The sequence below is a fragment of the Tachysurus fulvidraco genome, chromosome 17, assembly GCF_022655615.1.
Source record: "Tachysurus fulvidraco isolate hzauxx_2018 chromosome 17, HZAU_PFXX_2.0, whole genome shotgun sequence".
In the NCBI taxonomy this organism is placed as follows: Eukaryota; Metazoa; Chordata; class Actinopteri; order Siluriformes; family Bagridae; genus Tachysurus; species Tachysurus fulvidraco.
Genome location: NC_062534.1, coordinates 20723655 through 20748969, shown reverse-complemented (window position 1 = coordinate 20748969; position 25315 = coordinate 20723655). Strand labels below are relative to the sequence as shown.

At 38.2% G+C, this 25315-nt stretch overlaps 1 long non-coding RNA gene across 1 annotated transcript in view; it reads left to right on the top strand.

Moving 5' to 3' along the window:
- Positions 1-25114, top strand: part of LOC113635622 — a 42921-nt gene extending 17807 nt beyond the window's left edge. Inside the window, exon 3 of the long non-coding RNA XR_003438866.2 lies at positions 23746-25114. This is a non-coding gene — a long non-coding RNA (uncharacterized LOC113635622). The remainder of the gene's footprint in view (positions 1-23745) is intronic.
- The last annotated feature ends 201 nt before the right edge of the window (positions 25115-25315 follow it).

Here is a 25315-nt window from a genome sequence, read left to right as displayed (position 1 = left end):
ATTTGCCCTTTTCCACATAGACAGAGCTCATATCACCCATGATTGGGGATACAGGAGAGAAGGGTCCGTCCAACTCAGAGAGCAAGGCCAATTTTGCTCGTGTGGCCACAGATGGATTGGCGTTAACAGGATACGCAATCCCCTGTAATAGTGTGAACACTTTTATATTGTTCCACTCAGGAGCCTGATTCACTTCTGTCTAAAGTGAATAAGAGCTATGAGACTTTTGTTTCTGGTTTAAAATCTATTTTTCTAACACCATGTAAAGATGTAGGGAGAAATTTCTGTAAGTCCTGCTGCAAGTCTCAAAGCTAAAATACCAGACTTGCAAAATGTATTGCGATCAAAGAAATTTGTGCATATACAGTATACAAGTGAGCAGCCACAAACTGTATCACAAGAAAACTGGTGTTCGTGGAAATCCTTTACATTTGGAAACTTGTTTCTATCCTAATCATATGTGCATTTACGCCTTAGAAGACTAGTTAATTGGTAACTAGTTAACTGTGGACTTGATCTACTTATCTGGACTGTGTACCATTTGCCAGACAACCTGATTTGTGAGGTGATTTGTATTCTCGCTCGAAAACACATCTTCGTATTAGTTCACAAAAACACAGAGAAGCTTTGAGGACTGTTTGTGAAAAGAACAGAGATTTAATATAAAACTAATCAACGGTTACAACAAAAGAAATGGCAGTGTATAAAACGATAAAATGCTCCCCTTTTTTATTATGGATATTACATTCAATTCTATTCCATTTGAATTTAACAATGGACATTGTCACAAAGCAGCTTTTTAGAAGAATATAAATTCAGGATATCACTGATAAAGAACATGTTAGTTAGTTTAGCTTGATTGTACAAAATGCTTGCCTGAGTCACCGTCTCAATTGTGTTCTCGTGCATTGTGTTTTATTACAGTTTTTTTCTTTCTTGTATTTTTGTGATCATTATTTTTTTTCTTTTTTACTCTCATGCATTTTTTTTTCTTTGCTGAATCTCATGCTTTTCCTCCAATCTCCAACTCTCATCTCAAAACCTCCTCTTTGAAGGACAGAACCTCTCACTTTTAAGATTGACTCAATCCCAAACCCCCATTTAGCTCTTTCAGACATACAGTAACACACTCATTATTACTATTAGTATCTTTTGCAAACCTTTAATCTAACAGTTTATTTATTTAATTGTAGAATGACCATTCATTCATTCATTTTCTACTGCTTATCCAAACTTCTCGGGTCACGGGGAGTCTGTGCCTATCTCAGGCGTCATCGGGCATCAAGGCAGGATACACCCTGGACGGAGTGCCAACCCATCGCAGGGCACACACACACTCTCATTCACTCACACAATCACACACTACAGACAATTTTCCTTTGGACCGGGGGAGGAAACCGGAGTACCCGGAGGAAACCCCCGAGGCACGGGGAGAACATGCAAACTCCACACACACAAGGCGGAGGCGGGAATCGAACCCCCAACCCTGGAGGTGTGAGGCGAACGTTCTAACCACTAAGCCACCGTGCCCCCCGTGTAAAATGACCACTGTTATATAATTATAATTATAGAAATATAATATAAATGTAATGCTGTAGATGTTATTTCAACACTGGACATTTTAATATCTTGACAAAGTATTATAAGAATACAGTAAATGATGTTTATTTCTTGATTTCTTTACTACTTCACTATAAAATTGTTCATATTTCTCACTATAGAACGAGTCATTCTGGAAAAAAAGACAAACTAGCACACAAATAACAGAAGAGTTCAGACACACAACCATCAGCCTGTTATAAAGCTTATACTGTAATGACAGGCAGTTCATTGCCTGCTTATATAGTGTCCTAAAGCAAAGCTATTTCTGAGACTTTTTGTCCATCCATATGGTATTTAAAGCTAATGTTGGCACAATATAGCAATACCTTATTAAGAGAATACCATCTCAAACAGCGCAGCACGATTCTCATAGCCCTCAAGCATAACGCAGGACTCAGCTGCTACAAATGATATAAGAGTATTGGAGTCAAGCTGAAAGATAATATTGTTACAGTCTTGCCACTGCTTTTCCACAGCAAGCGTATGGCCTCAGGATTTGTGATATTTCCCAGTGTAGTTTCAGCCTTTTGTTTTGCTGCGATGTTTCACAGCGTGTGTATACGGACACTCGGAGTCCACACGCTGAGCTCAGAGACCACAGGGACGTAGCCTTGAGCTCATAGCCAAGCCCTAATACACTGAAAACAACTCTTTCATTCTGGTTTAGGTCAGGGATCAGCAAGGAACTACCGAGCTGAATCATTTGTTTGTCTTGTGTACAGCAGGCTTGTAGATACAGTAAATATGTGTTCACTTTGTGCACTAACTTTTTTCCCCTAAATCCCAGATGATTTCATTGTCGTATGAATATCAAATGAATCCATGCCATCAGTTATTTAGATTAGAATTAACTTATACATGGTTGCGGAGAGCCTGCTGTCGAACCCAGCGGACTCGAGGCACGAGGGAAGGAACTCCCTGGATAGGGTACCGACCCACCATAGTACACAATCACACATCCACACAACACTTAGGTCTAGGTTTTTGAATGTGGTGTTTATTTTAAATGTTTATTCATATTTAAATTTATTTCACACAAGCTATTTATAGCAGACCCTCTGGAAGGTTTAGGGTTAGGGCTTAAGGAAGGTATTAGAGCTATGTTTGGATTTGGGTTAAGGTTTAGAGTTTAGTTTTTGGATTAGGGTTTAAATTAGGATTAAGGTTTAGAGTTTAAGGTTTGGATTAGGGTTAAGGTTCAGAGTTAAGAGATTGGATTAGAGTTATGGTTCAGAGTTTATGGTTTAAATGTTTGGGGCAAGGTTTAGAGTTTAGGGTTAAGATTAGGGGTTTAGGTTGGGTTTAGGATTAAGGGTCCTTTCTTAAATTGGCAATGATCTACTACTAAGTAACTAGTATGACCAGTGCTTGTTTTTCCGTGTTAACATACAAGTTTCATTCTGATTTCTTTCCTTAGTTGTGTCAGATTCCTGTCAGATTAGCTTCAATTTAGCTCTTTCATATGAATTCAGATAAAGCTTTCTGTATTTTGTTTTTAGGTAATAATTATGGAGTACTGAGTTGTTTCATGATTCAACTTCAGTCTGATATAATTGTATTATAGTGGATTAGTCAGGGTATCTATGGGGCATTGCATGACATCTGTTGTTCTAATTGTGATTGATTCACCACATTCTCTAACCAATCATCACCGTTCCGGTTCATTAGGCTCAACTGGATTCCAGTGTGGGGATGAGTACTGACGGGAGAGTACAGATCTGCTCTGGAAGGATATGGTTTCGATTATATCGTAGGTGAACCGAACAGGCTTCCTTAGCAAAGCTCTCACGCTCTCTGTATTTGTTCTGGAGTCTCGGAGGAATGGTCTCTACAACAGTTCCTGAATTAAAGGTCAGGAACTTGGCACCAATGAGAGAGAGAGAGAGAGAGAGAGAGAGAGAGAGAGAGAGAGAGAGAGAGAGAGAGAGAGAGAGAGAGAGAGAGAGATTGTTTTGGATACTTCAGCCTTCTTCACTTCGTGAGTACATCCACATACTGTAACTAACTCATCTGCTCTTTTGTTGTTTTCTTCATAGATCCTCATAGACCTTAACATCGTTGATTTTCTCATGTTCAACAGAGTTTCTACTAAAAATCAGCTGTAATGAACACACAAAAAGTTGCATTTTGATACACAACCAAATTTCATACCTTTATGAATCGATTTAACTCAATTCAGCTTAACATCAGCTACATCAGCTACTTCACTCAAATCCCAAGCTCTATCTCTTTCTGTGTATCTGTCTTACTTCACTTCAATTTTGTGCTATTTCTTTTTTTTTTTCTACCTTTTACATTTTCTAAATAATTTCCAACCGAACCGTTTATTCCTAACAGACGGAATGTGGCCACCACGTTAACAGTTAATAAATATTGTTGTCTGACATTAAGCTTCATATAACCTTTAACTTCTGAAGTAATATTTTGTAGTAAAAGTAAAAGGTCACAATTTCACTATGACAACATTTTTTTAAATAACATTTATGTTAATTATTTCTAATACTTTTTAGCACAAACATAAAATTGTAAAAAAAAAAAATTATAATTAATAAATAAATAAATACATGGAAATTATATTATAATGGGTAATTCTAGGATGTTGCTTGATCCTTTGCGAGTGCTACTCAGGATCCGTCTGATGATTTTAGTCACATCTGATTGCACATCACTGGAATATCATGAGCAGATGCTGCCTCTTGGGTTTGACAACACCTCTGACCTCGCCCGTGTGTTTAGCTGTCTTCGCAAACGTCTCCCGAGAGTTGTTAATGATTCTGGCACGTACAACATAATGAACGTTTTTCAAGAGAAATACACCCAGTGTGGGTTGTATCGCTTCATCTCCATACTGTCTTGGCTAGGGGTTGATTAAGAGGAAAATACAGCAATGTGTCAATCAAAAGAACATGGAAGAACTTTCCAAAAAAGAATAAAAGGGATTTATTTTATATACACAGACAAGAATAAAACTTTATTTTGCACTGTAGATGCATGGGACATAAGATTATATAACCCGGCGTGTTTTATAAATACATTTATGATCTGGTTAAGGTCACTTCTATAGAGTACGCATTCTCTCCCACATACAAGCCTACAAGCAGCTTTCTTTGTTATTCCTGCATTTTATCGAATCATTTGTTTTTAGCATTTATGCATTTGGTATCACTTATTATTATATACTTTTTCATTACGTACAATTTCTTGTGAAGTAACGTTAAAAAGATTCTAGATGTAAATAAAACCTATTTCAATCCTTATTCATTATTGACTGTAAGTGAGTTTAAGCTGCTACTCCTGACTATTAAAGCACAACACAGTCTCGTTCCTTTATACTGTATCTCTCGCAGCTTATCCGTCCTGATACTACACACTTCTTTCTACACTTTCACTTCTTCTCCTTTTGGTGTTAGACTTGAGATTCCAGACGCTTTATTTATACCACAGCAACACTGAATTAGTGTAAAGGTGCTGATTAGTTTTCTATAGCAGTACTGTAGCAGCTCTGAAATTGCAGAAATCACAGGTTATATTAATGTGCTCATTCTTATTGTTGTTTCTATAGTAACAACTCATACAAAAGGACTTGTGTGGTGAATTGTCCAAATAACCTAAAGCTAATAATAGACAAATGCTGAAAAAACAACAACAACTGTGTTCTATTTTAAGAAAGGAAAGTGTTTGTTAATATGGAAAAACAATTATTTAATATTTATAGAAGGAGTCTCCAGTGCCAGTGCAGTAATGTATTTTATTTAGTTTCGCACGGGGCCGGTTAGAACCTGTCATGGACGGCTTGGACTATTCCCTGCCTGAACACCAGGTGGCGTTCTGATAGGCTTTGATTATGTCTTGTGCCATGTGTCTGTGTTTTTGTTTTGTACTCACATGCGTTTGCCTCTCCCGATCCTTAATGATTCCAGCCTCTGCACACCTGTTCCTTGTGTCACACTGATTGTCCTCCCTATATATACCTGCTGTCTTGTGCTTGTTGTTTGCTGAGTCCTTGTCATGTGTTTTGTGATTTTTCAATTGTCTAGTCTTTTCTTTAGTATTTTCCATGTGTTTGTTGTTTTCTTAAATGAACTCCCATTTTTCATGTTATACCTGTATTTGGATCTGATTCTGCTCAATGGAGGCACGTGCCCCTGACACGGCATTCACTAAATTCCAATGGTTTCATTACCATGACGTAAAGTGGGCGTGTTTCTGGAGGTCTTGGAAAAACGCCCTCTTTCAAAAAAAAAAGGAGCATACCTACGATGGATAATGAAGGACAAAACTGTCCTTCAGTTAAGCTATTTTTGAAAATAAATATACAACCAAAAACTACAGTCAGGGTTAGATTATCAAATAGGCCACACCTGCCCAATGACGCAATATCTGTTACGCTATTCTGAAATCCCTGGAAATAAGTTAATCCCCCACCCCCCGACACAGCCAATTAAATTAGGGTGAGCTGGTACAAATAAGGGGGGCACGGTGGCTTAGTGCGTAGCACGTTTGCCTCACACCTCCAGGGTTGGGGGTTCGATTCCTGCCTCCACCTTGTTTTTGTGGAGTTTGCATGTTCTCCCCGTGCCTCGGGGGTTTCCTCCGGGTACTCCGGTTTCCTCCCCCGGTCCAAAGACATGCATGGTAGGTTAAATTGGCATCTCTGGAAAAATGTCCATAGTGTGTGAGTGAATGAGAGTGTGTGTGTGTGTGTGTGTGTGTGTGCCCTGCGATGGGTTGGCACTCCGTCCAGGGTGTATCCTGCCTCGATGCCCGATGACGCCTGAGATACAGGCTCCTCGTGCCCCGAGAAGTTCGGATAAGCGGTAGAAAATGAATAAATGAATGAATTGTACAAATAATAGGTGGGCAATCAGTGGTAGTGGTCCCAACACCTAATCCAGCTTTCCATAGAGCAAATTTTTACAAAATTCCACTAAACCTTAACTTGTTCACATACATAAAATGAATTACACTAAAAATGCTTTTACATAATAGCATTTTATTTTTTATTTTATAACTTTTTTTGGGTGGGCAAGACCCAAATTTGGGTGGGATAATCTCGCCCCCTGCCCACTGCTGCCGGAGGCCCAGGTTCCTCAAGTCTTCGGATGCAACGAGTCAGAACACTTCACAGATCATTTATAAGTACTTTTTTTTATATCAATTTACTATAAAAGCACATCCTATTTTTTCTGACAATTTCTTACAAATCACATGCTGAAGGGCAAACCTCAGTATTCCATATTAAGTCACGATCAGAGATCATGTGATTACTATAAAACACTTTAAAATGACATTTTACATTAAAAAGAAAGAAAATTCTAAATGTTTCTGTATATCATGAGAGAATTAGGACACTGTAGATTGTAATATCAAACGTATTGAAAAATCACCTGAAACCTAAGAGCAGGACCAAACCTCAGAGTCTTTAGGAGTTGTTTTTTTATACCATTCCTTAAAGCAGAATATTCCAGAAACTATTATTATTTTGTAACATTTTCTATTTTCTGTCTGGAAGATTACAGACGCAGTGTGCCGAGCCAAAGCTGCATTAAAACTGAAATATTACATTGTGATTCATCAATTGGCACGGATTAGTCAGACAGAGCAGGGAGGCGTGTATTTTTAGATGTGGCCCATTTACATGCCCCGGAGCGATTCATTTTTCCCATTTCTTTTGTAATTTTAAACAACAGACTTTGTTTTATCCATATTAAATACAGACCTGACATGTTCTGCTTGAAAGCAAAAAAAAAACTGTCAGCATCAATTTCACTGAACATGAATCAGGTTTAAATTTCAAATATGACCCTTCCATCATAGTGGCCTAAATCCTAGCGTATCTCACACTGCTGATGTTATTTTCAGCTGTTCATGAATGAAACACATGTCTATTTCAAGTTTTAATGCTTTTCTCACAAATATACTGTTATGAAAAGTGCTTAATTACAACGTGGGTCGCACCAGATGTTACGTTTGTTGTGGGTTTGTCTCAAATTTCAAAGTTTTATAGACCAAATGAGACAATTTCTATAAATAAGAGATTGAACTTAATGTATTGCTGATATTTTGGCATTGTAAGAGATTGATGTTAATGTATTACCAGAAAGACTGATTTGTTATATTTGTAGCTCATTAGCTCATTAAGTTCTAAATCATGGTTGACATTTCTAGGTTTCACTTTATTCAAAGTTGACAAATGCTTGAGTATAAAAAGCCGTGATGTTTACACCAGTAAAAAGTCTCAAGTAAATTTGCAGCTAATTTACAGAATCAAAATTCTGCCAAGAAATGAGCTTAAGTTCATCCATATCTCTACTGAATATGAGAAACATTGTGTAAACATGAACATAACCTTTGACCTGAACACACCTCAGATTGACTGTAATTGACTTTTTTCAATATGTTTGCAATACTCCTGTACAGATGCAGCTCTGTTGTCGTCAGTCCTTTGCTGTCGGATTTGGTATTGATATTACGATTGATTCTAACGAGTAACGGTCATCAAAAAAACATGTAGATTTAAGTTATCAAACATGACTTCCAGCATGGAAAAAAAAAACCCTTTAAGCATTTTCACTGGTCTCTTTGGAGGAAATCCAAAAAAAACAAGCTGAAGCTGAAAACAATGCTATCTTAATAGCTAATAATCTTCGAAAATACTGTCTAGCAAGGTGAAATTCAAATACTGAGAAACTAGCTACAGTATATATTCCTAACATGATCCTGTGTGTAATTATTAATCTCTTGAATTTAATCTCCTGACTCTCTTAGAACTTGCCCATGAAGTTCATTATGGGAATAGACTAATAGGTGTTTCCTATAATGTCTGTTCTGGTTAGATAAAGTAAGTATTAGGTCTATAGTCATGCTTGTGTAAAGTCCACAACGTGCGAGATCAAGTTCAGATGAGATGAGGAAGTCAGGGCTCTCGAATAGTCTAAAAAACAAAAAATAAAGAGAAGACTGAGTTCAACAAATCCTTATCAAGTCCAGTCTTTAATTCTTGTTGGTTTCATTCATGCATTTTGTCACGGATTAGTCTATGTTTGCTAAAATGATGAATTAATTCTTGTTGAGCTTTGTGCATGCAAAAAGAAAATACATCTTTATGCTGTATTTAACTCAAGTCCAAGACTATATTCAGCAAAACCAATGACTAAGACCAAGACCAGGAAAAAGTCCAAAAATCACAGTCATATCTACTGAAATGACTTAAAGATTCCTTCAGCCTTACAATCAATATGCAAATAAAATTCCCAGAAATACACCAGTAGAAATAACACCATCATGACCTTGCCATAAATAATCCAATCCGGGCTTTAATATGCCTTACATTTGCCTATTGTACTTTGGATTGGAATTTGAATGGCCTTACATTTCAGGCTTGAAGGCCTGTTAAATTTTTTCCACATGAGGACCAGCCAAATGTCTGCATGAGGTCAAAACTCAAACTGAGATATTCCTATCCTTGTGCAGAGATTTGGCTTATATAAAAACCTGCCCACACAGTGCAACTCGCTGTAGACTACTTTCTAAAACCTTAACACTTCAACGGTCTGATTTATAAAGCAATCTTTGTATCTTTTCTTTCTTTGGACACGTACAGTACACAGACACTTTTCTGTGTCAATGTGGCATTTAAACAGCTTAAAGATAGGTTTGTCTGGAAGCTACTGAAAGATAACCTGCTTGTATGTTAAGGTGTGAGGTTCACTGGATGCACTATGTCTCAGCAATTCTGTTGCTTTGTACCAGAAAGTCACTGCGACCTGTTTGTGAAACAAAGACAGCTTACTGTATAGTTCACATATTAGATTTTCAGCTGTTTCTGGAGTTATATTGGTTTCTGATCGAATAAAGCCGCAGTACAGATGTCGCCTCGATATTATTGTGAAATTCAAACAATAACCATCAACTGTCTCTCAAACATCAGATCTTAAGCTACTTTTTGGGACAAGGCTTCAATTTAGAGATTTCTTATCTTTTCTTTTATATCTCTGAAAGAAACGATAGCACCATCTAAAAAAGAGTGTCATGGTTCTCAATATTGTCCATGTTGATTTTTTGTCTAAAACAAATGTTTGTTGATGTCCTAATTTATCTGGATATTGTCTTAATAGTCTTCAGACCTTCAGTTCTTAAAAAAAATGCTTGGGTGACTGATTTCATTTTAATATTTTGGATTTAGGTTGCAACTAATTTCCCTATTTTTTAATATTAGAGTTGAAACCTTTTTTAATATTTCACTATAAAACTGACTCAGATGGTGTTCTCTAAGCGCTGCCTTTGTAATGTCCTTGCCTTGAATATTCATTCATTCATTCATTCATTCATTTTTTACCGCTTATCCGAACTTCTCGGGTCACGGGGAGCTTGTGCCTATCTCAGGTGTCATCGGCATCGAGGCAGGATACACCCTGGACGGAGTGCCAACCCATCACAGGGCACACACACTCTCATTCACTCACACACTCACACACTATGGACAATTTTCCAGAGATGCCAAACAACCTACCATGCATGTCTTTGGACCGGGGGAGGAAACCGGAGTACCCAGAGGAAACCCCCGAGGCACGGGGAAAACATGCAAACTCCACACACACAAGGCGGAGGCGGGAATCAAACCCCTAACCCTGGAGGTGTGAGGCAAACGTGCTAACACACACACACACACACACACACACCCGATGCAGGATCATATTTTAAGAAAAAACCTTCTATTTTTTTCTCCTAATGGTTTAGTATTATGTAAATGGTGTCATTTGTTGAGGGGGGGGGGGGGGTTACACATTGGACTTTTATAAAGAGAATAGGTTGTACTTTCAGTATGTTTAGCAGCTGTTCCTCTCTGGTGTTTCCTTTTTTTTTTTAAGACATTAAGTTTTCCAGTTTCTCTGATAGAGCCATTAGTCTGGTCTCCCACCGTAGCCTCTTCGGTTGCTTCATGTTTTGAAATCTCACATCTGAAAGTGTTAATAATCAGGCTGATGCATGCTGTTAGTTGGCAACCGGTCTAATATAACTCAACGGTGCACCTGTGCTTGTAACTGTGATTTATTCGCTAAAAAAATCACAGCCCTTTTTCATGTGATATATCTGTTCACCTCGTGTAACATAAAAAATGGCTTTACACATTGAAATTGTTCCCCTGGGTCATTGTAAACTCCAAGTAAACAGAATCCTGGGTTATCTTGTTTCATAGTATTCCTAAGCTGATATTTCACATTATATATTTTTAAACGCTGACTTAATGTTCTTATTTGCATATTTGCAGAGTTAACAACCATGGCTGCGTAAATACGGTGCACGACCGCATGAAATAACGGCTTGTCTCACGCTTTTGTATCGGTGACGAAAAAAAAGACAGGTCTTCTATTCTGCACCTTAGCAGGTACTGTTATATTCACAGCTTTGTTTTTTAAGCTTTATTATGTAGTTAACCAGGCATTTGATATCCGTGTCACATATTTTTGTACTGAACATTTTTCGTTATGTTCAGTGCTGCTATAATTCTAATGTCTTCATTCCAGTATTTCTCTACAGGCAATATTGATTGAACATACACTGTTTTTGTGTATTGTCTTTTGTGTATTGTCTTGTATTTTTTTTGTTTGCATTGTCTTTTCTCCTGCACAGTTTGCACCAGGTTGCACAGATGCACTTTATGTGGCTAGGACTAGAGGTCTTCTCGGGTCTAAAGAAATGTACCCGACCCGAAGTGACCCCAATCACTTTTTACCCAAACCCGACGTGCATAATATATATATATATATATATATATTATGCATATATATATATATATATAATTTATTTATTTATTTTTAACGAAAGACCCGACCCGACTGGACCCGAATGTTGCGTAACTCTACACTAAAGTAACCACTACAGAGTGGATTCGAAATTGATTGACAGGTCTGTTTCAACGGAAATTATCTTACCGCCAGCCACACGTCGCCAGCCACATGTCGCAAGCGGTCTTGGCAAACAGAGGAGAGGCTGGAACAGGAGTCGAGTCGATGCACACACACGAGATACAGTAGTTCGTGTCTTCTCGGGTTGGTTCGGTAAAAACACATTCGTTTTAAATTACCCGAGACCCGATGACGCTATTATTATACCCGACCCGTGTCCGAGGCACACGTGAAACTTTTAGACCCGAACCCGCTCAGGTCGGACTTCGGGTATTCGGATCTAAGTGGACCCGTGAAGACCCAGGACTACTCACTAAGTCCTTAGCTCTATCTTTGTTTATGTTTATCCACCATATTATGGGGACACACTGTTGAATTTCTGTTGCTAAGCATTTGATGATAATATTCTAACACTACATTGTTTCACATGCAATCCCTGATTCGAAGCATATATTCGTAAGTCCGGCTAAAAAGTTATGCTAACCCTGCTTATAATGACTAACGTTCCTCTACCTGGGGGTAAAAGTTCATATACAGTAGATCGATGAAAACCCAGAGTTACGTGTGGTGTAAAAAGCTCTTTAATTATAAGAAGTTGTGTTCGATGATCAATATTGCAAACTATCACTTCAGTAAAAGATTAACACAGCCCCAGAATGTATAAATATACAGTAGCAAGCCTAACATCTGGAATAACAGTTGAAACGATGCTTTAGAGCACAGTAATTAATTGCACTGCAGAGATTAATCCTTCATTTCTCCTCTATTCCTTACTCACTACTGTCTCAGAGTCGTATTATCACAGCGGTACGAAAGACAGAATAAAGTTTAGCATGCGAGGCAGACAGGCCTGGTAATCCACGTACACGGCAGAGTGTGTGAGCAGACCGGCACAACGTTAATGATGATTAATGGTGTGGAAGTGGATTAATGACAACGGAAGGCCTTGAGCAGGAAAAACCCAGTGCTGTAGAAGAAAGCTCTCATCCGTTCTCGTTCCCTACCAGCACCACTATGCTTCATCTCTAAAGCGCCCAGCGCCCTTGAAGGGCAGGTCCAGTAATTATCTCTCTCCTGGGCAGATGGCAGCAGGTGCAGACCTGCCTCGAAGATCCTCTATAATTACATTCTGCCGCTTCACTCGGATCAGACCTCAGAATGATTAGAGCGGCGAACTCTGGTGTCACTTTTGGAAAGTTAGTGCTATCAACCAGAGGACTTGCTGTGCAAATATAGAGCAGATTTTTCTCTGTGGTATGGAGATGTGGATGAAGTTTTGAAGGGATTTGTGCAGATCAGGACTCTCTGATATGCAAGGAAATGACTATGCGTTTCAAAATGGGGGCTAAACTTTTGCATGGGCTTTTTTCATTACAGGAAATTTTGCCATAAACAAATCTAGAACTGCATTTTTTTTTTCTGATCACTGGTACAGCGTTAAGTAAGGGTAATATTCTTTGTAAATTTCTCACCAGCGCTACCAAAAAGACCTTAATGGGAGCAGGGACAGATTTATAAATCCTGGAGCCAGGCAGAATTCAGGCTTACGTGAGGTTGCTGGCTTCTTTCTTTTTCATCTTAAATTCATCCACCATATTCAACCCAGTCCAGCTTGTTAACAAGCTCAGACTCAATGCCCAGTAGTGACCACATGTTGAGGCTTCTTCCTCTCTTTTATCGTAGAGTTTATCTAGGTAAACTTACTGTACAATCAGTTAGGAGCTAAATGCCTGTTCATCGGTTACAAATTCAGAAACTCACACCTATAACATTTCCCAGTGTATTTCAGATTCAGACTTTTACATTTGGCTTGTATTTTGTATATGATTTTGTGTTTAACAGCCTAATTTCTTTCCAATCCTGTGCATGTCAGTCAAATGCCTGGGGCTCTTGAGTACATGCCTAGTAACCAAAATCTAACTAAAGTTATTCCTTGGTGTTAAGAGCAACGTTATATTCTTTTATTTATCACCATTCAATGCTTTTTGTTTCTAAAACCCTGTTTGCAAAAACATCAGAGCGAAGAGAAGGACTTCTGCTTTCTGATAATATACAACGATTTTTTTTTGTTGCTTAGGTAACATCACAAGGTTTCTTCTTTTGTTTTTTTTTTTGTTTTGTTGTGCGAGTTTTTGTCTAAAGCAAGCTGAAATTGAAGTCGGAGTTAATCCAAGCACTTTTTATATGTCGAACGGTGATGTCAGTGCTCACCGTAACGACGATGCGCTCGCTTGTACTGTCATCACTGTGACTGCACAAGTGGTCCCTAGTCTACCTGATCTTGCTTTTGAATGTGATGTGGCAAAAAAAAAATCTCCATCTCATTCGTGAGATAGAAACCCAGAGCTGAAAGCTTCCGAATCTTTTAAGGATTTATTTCTAGTTTGTCAAAGTCCAGCTAAATAAAAATCCTTGTCTACAAAAGGTCCAAGTTAAGCATCTAACTACAAGCTACGGTTATAAATAGGATGAACATCAACTTATCATTTTGGACTAAGGGACTAAGATGTGGCTCGTTTTGAACGAGATGTACAGAATACACAGACACATCTCTATCAAGAACTCTTCACTTTCTCGGTGAGGTTCTGCTTCAGAAGCAGAGAGTTGTTGAACTACAGCAATAAATTTTGTACAGTATTCTTTACAGTAATACAACAATTTGTTAAATCCTTACTCTACCCATGGTCCATTGTTGATGACCCTGCATATGTTTTGTATTTTGTTCGGTGCTTTTCAACAGCAATATGGATCGGGTAATTCACATCCAGATTGCTGTTGAAAAGCACAGAACAAAATACAAAACATATGCAGGGTCATCAACAATGGACCATGGGTAGAGTAAGGATTCAACAAATGAATTGGTTTTGCTCCCTTCAGTCATTTTCCTTACAAATCAGGTGAAGGCTTTCTGTCATGATCAGCAGATGTTGACAAGGTGCAGTGAAAGAATTTTTTTCTTTATTCTAAAACCTGAATCATAGCACATTGTCCTGCGTTCTCTTTATTTTTAATCAGGTTCGATTATCTCCTCAAATCAAAAGCGAGTATTGTACTCGAGACATAACTGAATCCAGTTTAATAGAGTTCTTATTCTTAGAAATAGCATAGCCTTGTCTAGACTCTGGAGCAGCTTTCGATGATGTCCCTCGTCACAGACCTAATTCGGTTAAGCTGATTAGCAGGTTCAGTAGGTGTGCACATTCACTCAATCTGCAAACCGAACTGAAAAGAACTTATTTTTAAAAGATCCTTATTGTCTGTGTGTTTTTCCTACTATAATAACTTCTCAACAGGGTTTCTTTTTGACTAATAGTACTGTTAGTCTGTGAGAGAGTGTACCAGGTTCAGGAGGTATTTATTGAATGAGGCTTCAAAGCACTTCTGTAAGAGGCTCTGGATAAAAGCATCTGCCAAATGACATAAAAATCTATTTAAAATGTAACTCCATCTCCCAGAAGCAAAGCAATTTACCCAAATACCAAACTAAAAGAAGAAGAACAAAATTATTCTTGATACACATTACATTATAGCAGAATACATTTCTTCCTAACTCCTACTGTACCTCGGAGGTTGGGACTAGAGAGCAGGGGCAGCTATGATACAACACCCCTGGAGCAGAAAGGGTTAAGAGTCACAGCTTTGGGTTTGCTGGGGCTTGAAACCAGACTTTCAAATCAACAATTCAAAGCCACCACTGAAACAACTCCAAGATGCATCACCTGATCTGTTTTATGACCCTTTTTTGCAAACACTTTCTCACTATAAAATACACTCCACAAAGCTCAGCTCATTTCACATTATCTCTTCTAGCTAATCACCGATGAGGGTACCAAGCCTTTACTGCTCAGTCCACTGGTCTGATCTTGAGCTGGTTGGTTCAGTTTATTGAGTTTGTTTTGTGTAGGCTAGCCTGTAGACTGTTCAGCTGAACCTCTGCCTGCTTACACATTCGGGCCTGTCTTTGCTCTGTGGATTTTCTGCTTTGGCATTTGCATCAATAAACCTGCTCCTGAATCCAAACTCTTGTCTGTTCCCGTAATCACCAAGAAATCCCCAAGCCGTGCTACACTCCGACCCTCAGGAACTGGACTTGTACACTCTGACCCTGACGTAAATATTCTTACACTGTTTACACAAACTCATGTATGCAGTATTTCAATTTGCACATCTATATTTGAATCTGCACATCTATACTTCAATTTGCACAGTTATTTTTTAATTTGCACATTTTTTCCACTGTACATACAACTGTCTATTATATATGTGTTTATTTCTTATCATTGCCATTCTGTTTACACTGTGGAGCTTCTTTACTAGAACAAATTCCTCGTATGTGAAAACATACTTGGCAATAAAGACCTTTCTGATATGATTATGGTTTATTAGTGAATACCTGGTCCATTTACAAAATTTTATAAACACTATACTTAAAAAAAAAAAAAAACATTCAGGTAGCCTATTTCCATTCTTACACAATCTCTCGGACATACTGAAAATGTTTTTGATGATTTGAAATCTTGTCTAGTATAACAATCGAGCAATATCCAGGTATAAATAACTCACCAGAGCTGTTTAATCTGGACACAACAAGCAAGAAATGAAGCACATAAGAAATAAATAGTTTTTTAAACAGCAAAAGTTAAATAGCAAATGATTTTATATGCACTTAATTAAAGTAACAACTGCAATTTTGTCTAACGTTCCTCCTTTTTAAAAAAAAACAAATTATAGTTCCCCTAGTGTGTTATAATTTAAATGAGCACAATAAAGAGAGCTATAAAGAAATTAAGGAAATAGTCTGATAATTGGATAAGATCACAACAGCAGTATTGCTGGTTGACTCTATTTATATATATATTTATATATATTATATATATATTTTTTATATATATATAAAAAAAAAAAAAAAAAACGGTAAATCTCCAAAGGCCTTTCTTTGGCGATGCTGAAATTAGCCATCAATTAAAGATCAGCATGATGTGGATAGTCTGCGCCGAGGTAGCTCTGACTGTGCGGTGTAATTTTACCTCACTCAGCGGTATAATAGGCCCCATTAATCACACACTCCAGCTCACACACCGTCCGATCCGCACGCCCCCCAAACCACAATAAAGCAAGGAATAATAGAGCCGATAAAGAAAACACGAGCGGAAAATTATGCAACCAAATGGCCGTGTAAAGTGTTACAAATGCAAAATGCAAATCATCACAAATTTAAGCAGGCCAACACTAACACACACACACACACACACACACAAGGCAGCTGGGATCCATCAGTGAGACAGCATATCAGCAAGACTAATTGAGACAATATTGCCTATTTAAGAGTGTTAGGGATTGCCTTAGCAGCAAACAGTCACACTTCAAAACACTTATACTGTCGATGCTGTGCACATGTAATACTGTGCAAAAGCTTTTCTTTGTTGTTGTTGTTTATTCATCCTCAGTAGCCATTTTATCCTGGAGTCCCAAAAGCTTTCATACAAGAAGTTGTAAATTTGTGCGTAAGACCTGGCAAAATACTGGTATTTATTTCATATGCTGTACACAATAGCTTCGGATACATCCTACACATTGTACACCGATCTGCCTGTGCATAGCTACACTTATTTCCATATACATATACAGGATCAAACACTTCAATATTACTATGCTACCGTAAGAGTTAGAGCATTCTGGATTGACATACTGGAGGGTCCTAATTGGTGGCTGTCGGTGGTCTACATGATATTTTTTGCCATGCCATGTGAAGAGGACATTGTCAGATATTAAAGGAAGATATGGAAATAAATGGAAATGCAAAATGCTGTGCTGTGTATGAAAGTCTCCCAGTGCAGCTGCCCTCTCTAGAGACTCCTGCTTTATTAGCATTGCAACATAGACAGCTCCATGCTCTATTTTATAGTCAGTCTGTGAGCTCTTCCAGCTCTGAGACTTTTTCAAGGTTGGCATGAGCGCTGATGGTTTCTATATTAATAAAAACGACTGGTCCACTCTTCGAGCTTTGCCTGCCAGATGCTAGTGTTTTTAAAGGCTCAGTTTCTATTGCTGTGGCGTTAGCTTTGATTGTGGTGGTTTGTTTGTGTTTGTGACCAACAGGACAAAACAATATTGCTGTCACAAGTCACCAGAAATAAGTATTTGTGTTTTTATAAATGCTTTGTTCTGGGCTATTATGTTTCCTTTCTACAGCTCCAAAGCAGTTCAAACAATGAAACAAGAAAAGGACATTTTCACTGAGTATTGAATTTTGCTATGAACAAAAAAATGAAAATGAAGACATATTTAATTCCTACAACATACAGTTTGAACAAGTCACACTTCCACTAGGACTAACAATCACTATGCAATTACAGGTATTGGGGCTATCTCTGTTAATAGGACCTGTGGCCACACCTACTTTTTTCCTTTGATAAGATTGAGAGGCCACTTCTTCATATGGACTGATAGACATTGAGGCAAGACTTCCTTTACCGGGACTGACAGACACTGAGGAAGAACCTAATTTACTGGGACTAACAGACACTGAGGCCGGACCTCCATTACTGGGACTGACAGACACTGAGGAAGAACCTAATTTACTGGGACTGACAGACATTGAGGCCGGACCTCCGGTACTGGGACTGACAGACACTGAGGCCGGACCTCCATTACTGGGACTGACAGACACTGAGGCTGGACCTCCATTACTGGGACTGACAGACACTGAGGCTGGACCTCCATTACTGGGACTAACAGACACTGAGGCTGGACCTCCATTACTGGGACTAACAGACACTGAGGCCGGACCTCCATTACTGGGACTGACAGACACTGAGGAAGAACCTAATTTACTGGGACTGACAGACATTGAGGCCGGACCTCCGGTACTGGGACTGACAGACGCTGAGGCCGGACCTCCATTACTGGGACTGACAGACACTGAGGCTGGACCTCCATTACTGGGACTAACAGACACTGAGGCTGGACCTCCATTACTGGGACTAACAGACACTGAGGCCGGACCTCCATTACTGGGACTGACAGACACTGAGGAAGAACCTAATTTACTGGGACTGACAGACACTGAGGCCGGACCTCCAGTACTGGGACTAACTGGCATAGAAGCCACACTTCTTTTGCACTTTACTGGAACTGGCCAGCAATGAGGCAGCATCATATTTACTTGAACTGAAGGCACTGAGGACTCTCCTACTTTACTGAAAAAGACAGACACTGAGGCTACACCTTCTTTAATTATGTACTGGGTCTGAAAGGCACTGATGTCACAGATATAACAATGGGCTGTTGAGCATTGAAGCCATACCTTCTTTTCTATGACTGGCAGGCACTGGATTGACACCTTCATTACAATAACTGCTGAACATTGAAAAGCTTTTCTACAGACACTGACAGACACTTTATTTTATGTACTGGGAACCATGCAGTGAATTAGTGATTCTAGACCATTACAAACATATTGAGCATATAATCATCAATCAGTTCTGCCTCTACTGTACTTACCATCCGTAATCTTTTTAACGTTAATGTATTCAAACAACTTTATTAAGTCAAGTCAATGAAGTTAGAACGGCCTAGTTATCTAATGCTGATGCAGTCTAATAGCCTGTTTGCTTCAAGCTAATGCTAATAAAGTACATTACAAGTGAAATATGTGACTGCAGAGCTTTGCCTGGGCTTTTCCCTTTCTACATCACCATTTTCTTTTGGTGAAGTGTGCTGTCAATCCAAGTCGCTAAACTCTGTGGTTAAATGAAGGCATGCTGCTGTCAGATTACATTGATTTACTGTCATGTCAGATCTGAGTTGGATTTACACTTAAAGCTCTTGAGTGACTGTATCAATGCAGATCTGCAATGATTGATATTTCATCCACAGTAGTCAGTTGAGCTCGTAAGCCATCCCAAGCCTCGGTCTAACTTCTAAGCAAGTTACACTGCCTATTTCCTCGGAGTCTTACTAAAAAAAAAAGATCATCTTTCAGATTAAAGTAAGACAAGGAAAGAGGAGAAGCAGCAAATTGTTATACTCGTGGAATATAAAATATAATAGGTGCATTTTGTAAGTATTTTTAACCAGACATGAGACACAGCTTTTGCAATGTCAATAAAACAAAATGCAGTGTTGAGCTTATTTACTGTATTTTATAGGAAGGCTCTAATATAAAATAAAAAAAATTTTTTAAAAAGATTGGAAATTGTCTATTTTTATTATTCAGTTAAATGTAAATGTATTTTTTTATTCTTTAAGCTTCTGTGTGTCATCAAATTAGCATTGTGTCTGTTACTGCTGTTGTCTCACCACTCAAGGGAGATATCCTTTATTCCATTCTTATGAAGCTGCTAAACAAATCAGCCAATTATTTCTTGGTTCCAGTTTTGTACAGGTGATTGCATCTTTTACAGGAGACTGATGAGGAGCGCTGGCTGACCAAAACAAATCCTTCAGAGCCACAGATTTTAAAGGCTGGGTTAATTAATCTGCATCAACCTCATCTAGGACATAGTTATTACTTGTCATACTTGTCATTATTCTCTTGTGAAGCATCCTCTTGATGACTTGATGACTTTAACTCCTTCTTCAAATCATACTGTTCCATTCCGCCGGCAGTATTGTTAGTCAGGAAGACCTGAAATTATCAGTCAGTATTATTATATACTTTATATCACCACACATCTGATATAAAATTAGACAAGATGCTGAGGACTTTCAGATTTGAGATGCTTATGAGCAAGCACTTATGGGAACTGCGAGAGTTTTCTTTGCTCCGGTACACTCTTTTTTTACTCCGGTTTTCTCTTTTTAAGTAAAAAGAGAAAACCACAAATACTTAATGCCAGGAGTGACTATTCTCATATGAGCCAAAGAAATTCAATGCTAAACACGTACACCTTGCAAACAGGCCACCCGGTGAACAGAGATAAAAATGTTGTGTGATGTCATGATAAAAAATATAAACCGTGTAAATATTTTGTAGGTAATTCATACACTACAGGACAGTGCTGGCATTTCTACAGCTACATTTTCCAGTGTTTTTGGTACATAGAGTCTGGGTTTAAGTGATTTTTTTTCTAAGCTTTTACAAGTACTGAGAAAAATCTAGATCATGGGTAGAATATATTTACATTTTGAATGTATAACATATGGCTGCATATCATACTAAATAACAAATATAATTGAAACAATACTATCCAGGCATCATCTAGCTGTAGGGATAGTAACGTAATTTATTAATGACTCTTAGTCACTCCAGCCATTCAAGCTGGAGGTGTGCATTGGAATTAGGATCCTGTGGGACACAGTGAAATAGTTACAAGGGCAAAAGGTTTTACTTGCCTGTGTGTGTGTGTGTGTGTGTGTGTGTGTGTGTGTGTGTGTGTGTGTGTGTGTGTGTGTGTGTGTGTGTGTGTGTGTGTGTGTGTGTGTGTGTGTGTGTGTGATAGGAAGCATGGAGGACAAAGAAAGACCAAAGTGATGACTCACATGGAAGCATATTGGAGTAGGTTGCTTGTGTGGCACATAAAGTGATTAAAATTTACATTTATTAATCCTTAGTAAGTGGGTGAATCTATCACTGTGGTTGTTTGTGCATGGTTGGCCATAGCTTCTGAGGGTGCAAGCAGGATTGGTCGGAACGTCTAAGGGTGCAAGCAGGATTGGTTGAAAAGTCTGAGGGTGCAAGCAGAATTGGTCGGAACGTCTGAGGGTGCAAGCAGGATTGGTCAAAATATCTGTCGGTGCAGGCGGGAAAGGATAAAGGAATGTATCCAAAAACTTGAAAATTTTGGAACTTAGGATTACATCATCCTGTAGTCAACAAGTGTTTTTTTTTTTATGAGTCTTAAATGTCTAAAATAAGGCCAGTTTTTAAGACAAGATAACCAGACATTTATTTTCATCTATATTTCTTTTTTATGTGACAGGTTTATTTTTTACTTTTCAGCCCTTACTTCTGTTACCTTGTGTAGTTCTGTATCTTTATGTAGAATCAAGGTTTTAGAGGTACGTTGTTTCATTTCACTATGTATTGCATCAGCCATTCTTATTCTGTGATATAAAAGACATCAGTAACACCCCAAACACACATTTCTAAGCTTGAAAAAGGAGGTTGCTAACAATTAGTTAAAAAGCAGAACAGAGGTTGTCTGGGATTTTAAACTACTACAATCTCATCGTGTTTATGCCAACAGTGAACTCATACTTTTTATTTATTCAGATTCATCCACAAAAAGAGCACAGTGGATCCTTAGCAGGGATTATCACATGTTTTTAAATAAAGATTGAAAGAGTTGTCTGAAGCTTAGTGGTTGTGAGTTTGAAGCTATTCACCTGTGTGTGGTGAACTTTGTTTATAGCTTAACTTTAGCAGTTTAATTCTGGTGATTAAATTTAGGCTTCAAAATAAATAAAGATGTGTTTGTTTTGGAATGAAATTTTTGTTATTACAGAGCGTATGTTCTGCTATAATACATAAGTCAATGTTGGATTTTTTTCATGGAACCTGAGTAATGCTAGCTTTCCAGTTGGCCTACAAAGATGCTTCATCTTTGCCTCACTCTATTGGACAAACCTTCTGTAGGAGTGGATGGGATTAGTCAAATGTTTTGTAGGAGTGGGTGGGAAAATTCTTATGCCAGTAAAGAGACGAGAGTGATTTATTTGCCATTTGATTTTCATCTTAGGTTTCATCATGTTATCCAAGTCCTGAATGTTCTTTACTCTGAGCTCCATCTCCCTAAGGAAAAGTTTAAACACATCATTTACCTGTACTCTTTCCCATACTTTTCTGGTTCTACGTACTGTAGGTCTTTGACATTGTAAAGTCTCCTCACAGCAGTACAAGTTCATTCCTGTTTAAATATATGGAAATCTAGAACATAGAAGCTACTGAAACTTAATGGGAGAAACTTAATCCCTTACCTTGAGAGCCCACCCACCCACTCATGCATCTCATATCTTAAGCACGGCTGTGTATTTTATGCTTGTCCCCTATCAATTACATGTGAATGGGATCTCATACTCATACTTGATTTTTTACCCTTGACTCATTTATTCATTCTTCATTATCCATCGTTCCTCATTTCTGGTGAGTGCTGATCCGTAGCTCTATTATTGCTCTATTATATCCTACAACTAAGGTGTCTCTAAATTACATGACCTAAGCTTTCGTCTAATGTTTATTTATTTATTTATTTATTTTTGTTGGGAATTTATTCTGTCTTCATGAACAGGCTCTGGCAATTATTAAGAGTCTCCTATTATAAAATTTTGTATTTTTTTTTTTTTTTTTTAAGTTTTGATGGGAATATGAGCAAAGCTGCTGAAATCCTTTCCTTTAGCAGAAATCTTACTGACATTTTAGGGACTCTTTCTGCAAACATTTAATAAATATCTACTAAGAGTTGTCAGATGACCACAGGGATAGAAGGACAGATTGAGAGGCCACAAGTGCATGTAGGCGCTTTATCTATATAACCCAAACAAACAGATACAAAAATACCAGGCAGAAAACAGGCTGTGATCAAAACATGGAAAAACTGGTCATCAAGGGCATGACAGGGACAAAATACAGTAAAAGGGAGGCTCTGGTCTAAACATAGTAAACAACAGAGTATAAAAGGCTAGGCTAGGAACAAAACCAAAAAGAGGCAAAGTCAAAAGGCAGGTCAAGATAAGACTGTGGTCAAAAAATATAGTACAGCGAACAGGGAACATGAGGCGATAAATGACTCAAAACACACAAGGAGATAAATACATACATAAATCAATACTGTAACTGAAACCAGATGCGATAAATAAAGAAGGATTAATGGAAACTGGCAAAGACTAAACAGGGGCGGAAACATCAGTGAAAACATGGAGCTCCCACTTTATAAGGTATTACCAGTCTAGTATTTAATAAACAAGCAATTAAGCCTGGCCTATATTGACAGTAAACTGGCTTGTTAGCATTATCCACATGACACTATACACATTTCTGCTAGCTTTTGTTCATAGATTGGGTTAATGTCTCTCGCTGAAACAAGCAAATAGTTTCTTGATCACTGCTGCAGAGCGCTCTATGCTATAGACCAACCATGAATAACACTGATTCTTTCTTGTAAAACAAACTGTGATTACAATCAGGTTTTAGCATCCTTTTTATCACAGTATGGCACTCAATCAAGAGAATTTATCCATGAAGGATTGCAATCAGATGGTTAGGAGCGCTAATCAAACCGACTTTCTTCCACAGAAATCTGTGCCACTGCATCTCCAGAGAAGAAAGAAAACAGAAATGCAGTAATTGTAAGCACACTGGCAAGCCTTCAGGGGCTGAGACATGTCCCCGCAGTGGCCTATAAAAGAATGTGAAGTGTGGCCTTTGTGGAAAAACGGCGAGGGAAAGCACCTGCGGTTCGACATTAAAGCAGCCGTTGTATTTCTAGGTGAGTAAAATGCTCTGTCCTTTGGAGGTGCATGCAGATAATCAAATTTGACATACTGTATAACGTGTTCTTGTATTTAGATTTGATTAAAGTTTCAGGGTTCTTGTTGTAAAAACACAGTCTGTGTCAGCATGCCGACATGCTAAAATGCAGAAACACCTAGATGTGCCTCTTATCCAGTACATTTGCCTAAGACACGGGGACGGTTTTACAGCCGTGAGGCAAGTTTGAACCATAAACGTTTTGCCATATTCATTTAACCATATGTTTACTGATATATTGACTGACCTTTGTTTAAATGCTCAGCATTTTTTGAATGCTTGGCAACTTTTCATTTATTTGTTTGTTTGTTTGTTTGTTTGTTTGTTTGTTTGTTTGTTTGTTTGTTTAATACAGATCCTCTCAGCTTCACTTTTACTCTTTTTTTTCATTTTGATAGGATGCCAGCTACTATTCCTGGACTTGGGCCATTTCCACAATGTATAAGTCTTGCCCTATCTGGAAATATACTAGAATTGCTCTTTTGGATAACCACCAAATGAGTAACAAACATGGCATGGGTATGGCTTTTACATCTTTAGCCTGTAGCTGAGTGTGGGCATCACGTGGAATGAGTTTTGGCTGAGTTTCTGGATGCAAAATCATATGATCCAACACCTAGAAAGATATTTGAGATTAAAATTCAACATTCAAACTGTGTAGTAACTGTACAGGAAAAAACCGAGTGACCCAAAGTAGTCACAGATCTTTAAATATTTTTCAGTATGAAAGGTCCATTATACTTATGTCATTAGATTTATATTTAAGCACTCATACAGCCTCATACTGGGAAAAATATGTATGAAAAACATGTATGAATTATCAAGCTAACAAGCTACTGAAATTAAACTAGCTAAAAACCAGAATAGTTAGACAGATCTTTTAATACTTTCCAGTATGAAAGCTCTATTGACGTAATGATGCCATACCATGTATATTTAAGCGCTCATAAAGCAGGCAGGAAATGTTCAGGATCTTGTGTTAAGGGATGTCTTTCTAGATAGCTATATAACTATCAGGGCTGTCAAGTGTCACGCATTGAGAGTGACAGTCACGCATGTCGGTCTTTTCTCACGCTCTCCCGCCACACATCGTATTTCTCACGCAGAAAAACCTTTTGACTATTTATCATATATTTAATATGCCGCAGCACCCAAAATGTATCTGTCCGCACCGCTGTCTCTATAGAACCGCCTCCCCTGGAGTTCTTAGTCGAGCCTGACACTTATCAGCCAATCAAAAAAGAGGCGACACAGTAGCCAATCTGGGTAAGATTTAACGCAACAACAAATAAAAAAAAAGAGATGTCACGCTTGCCTGTCTTCAAAACTTGAGAGC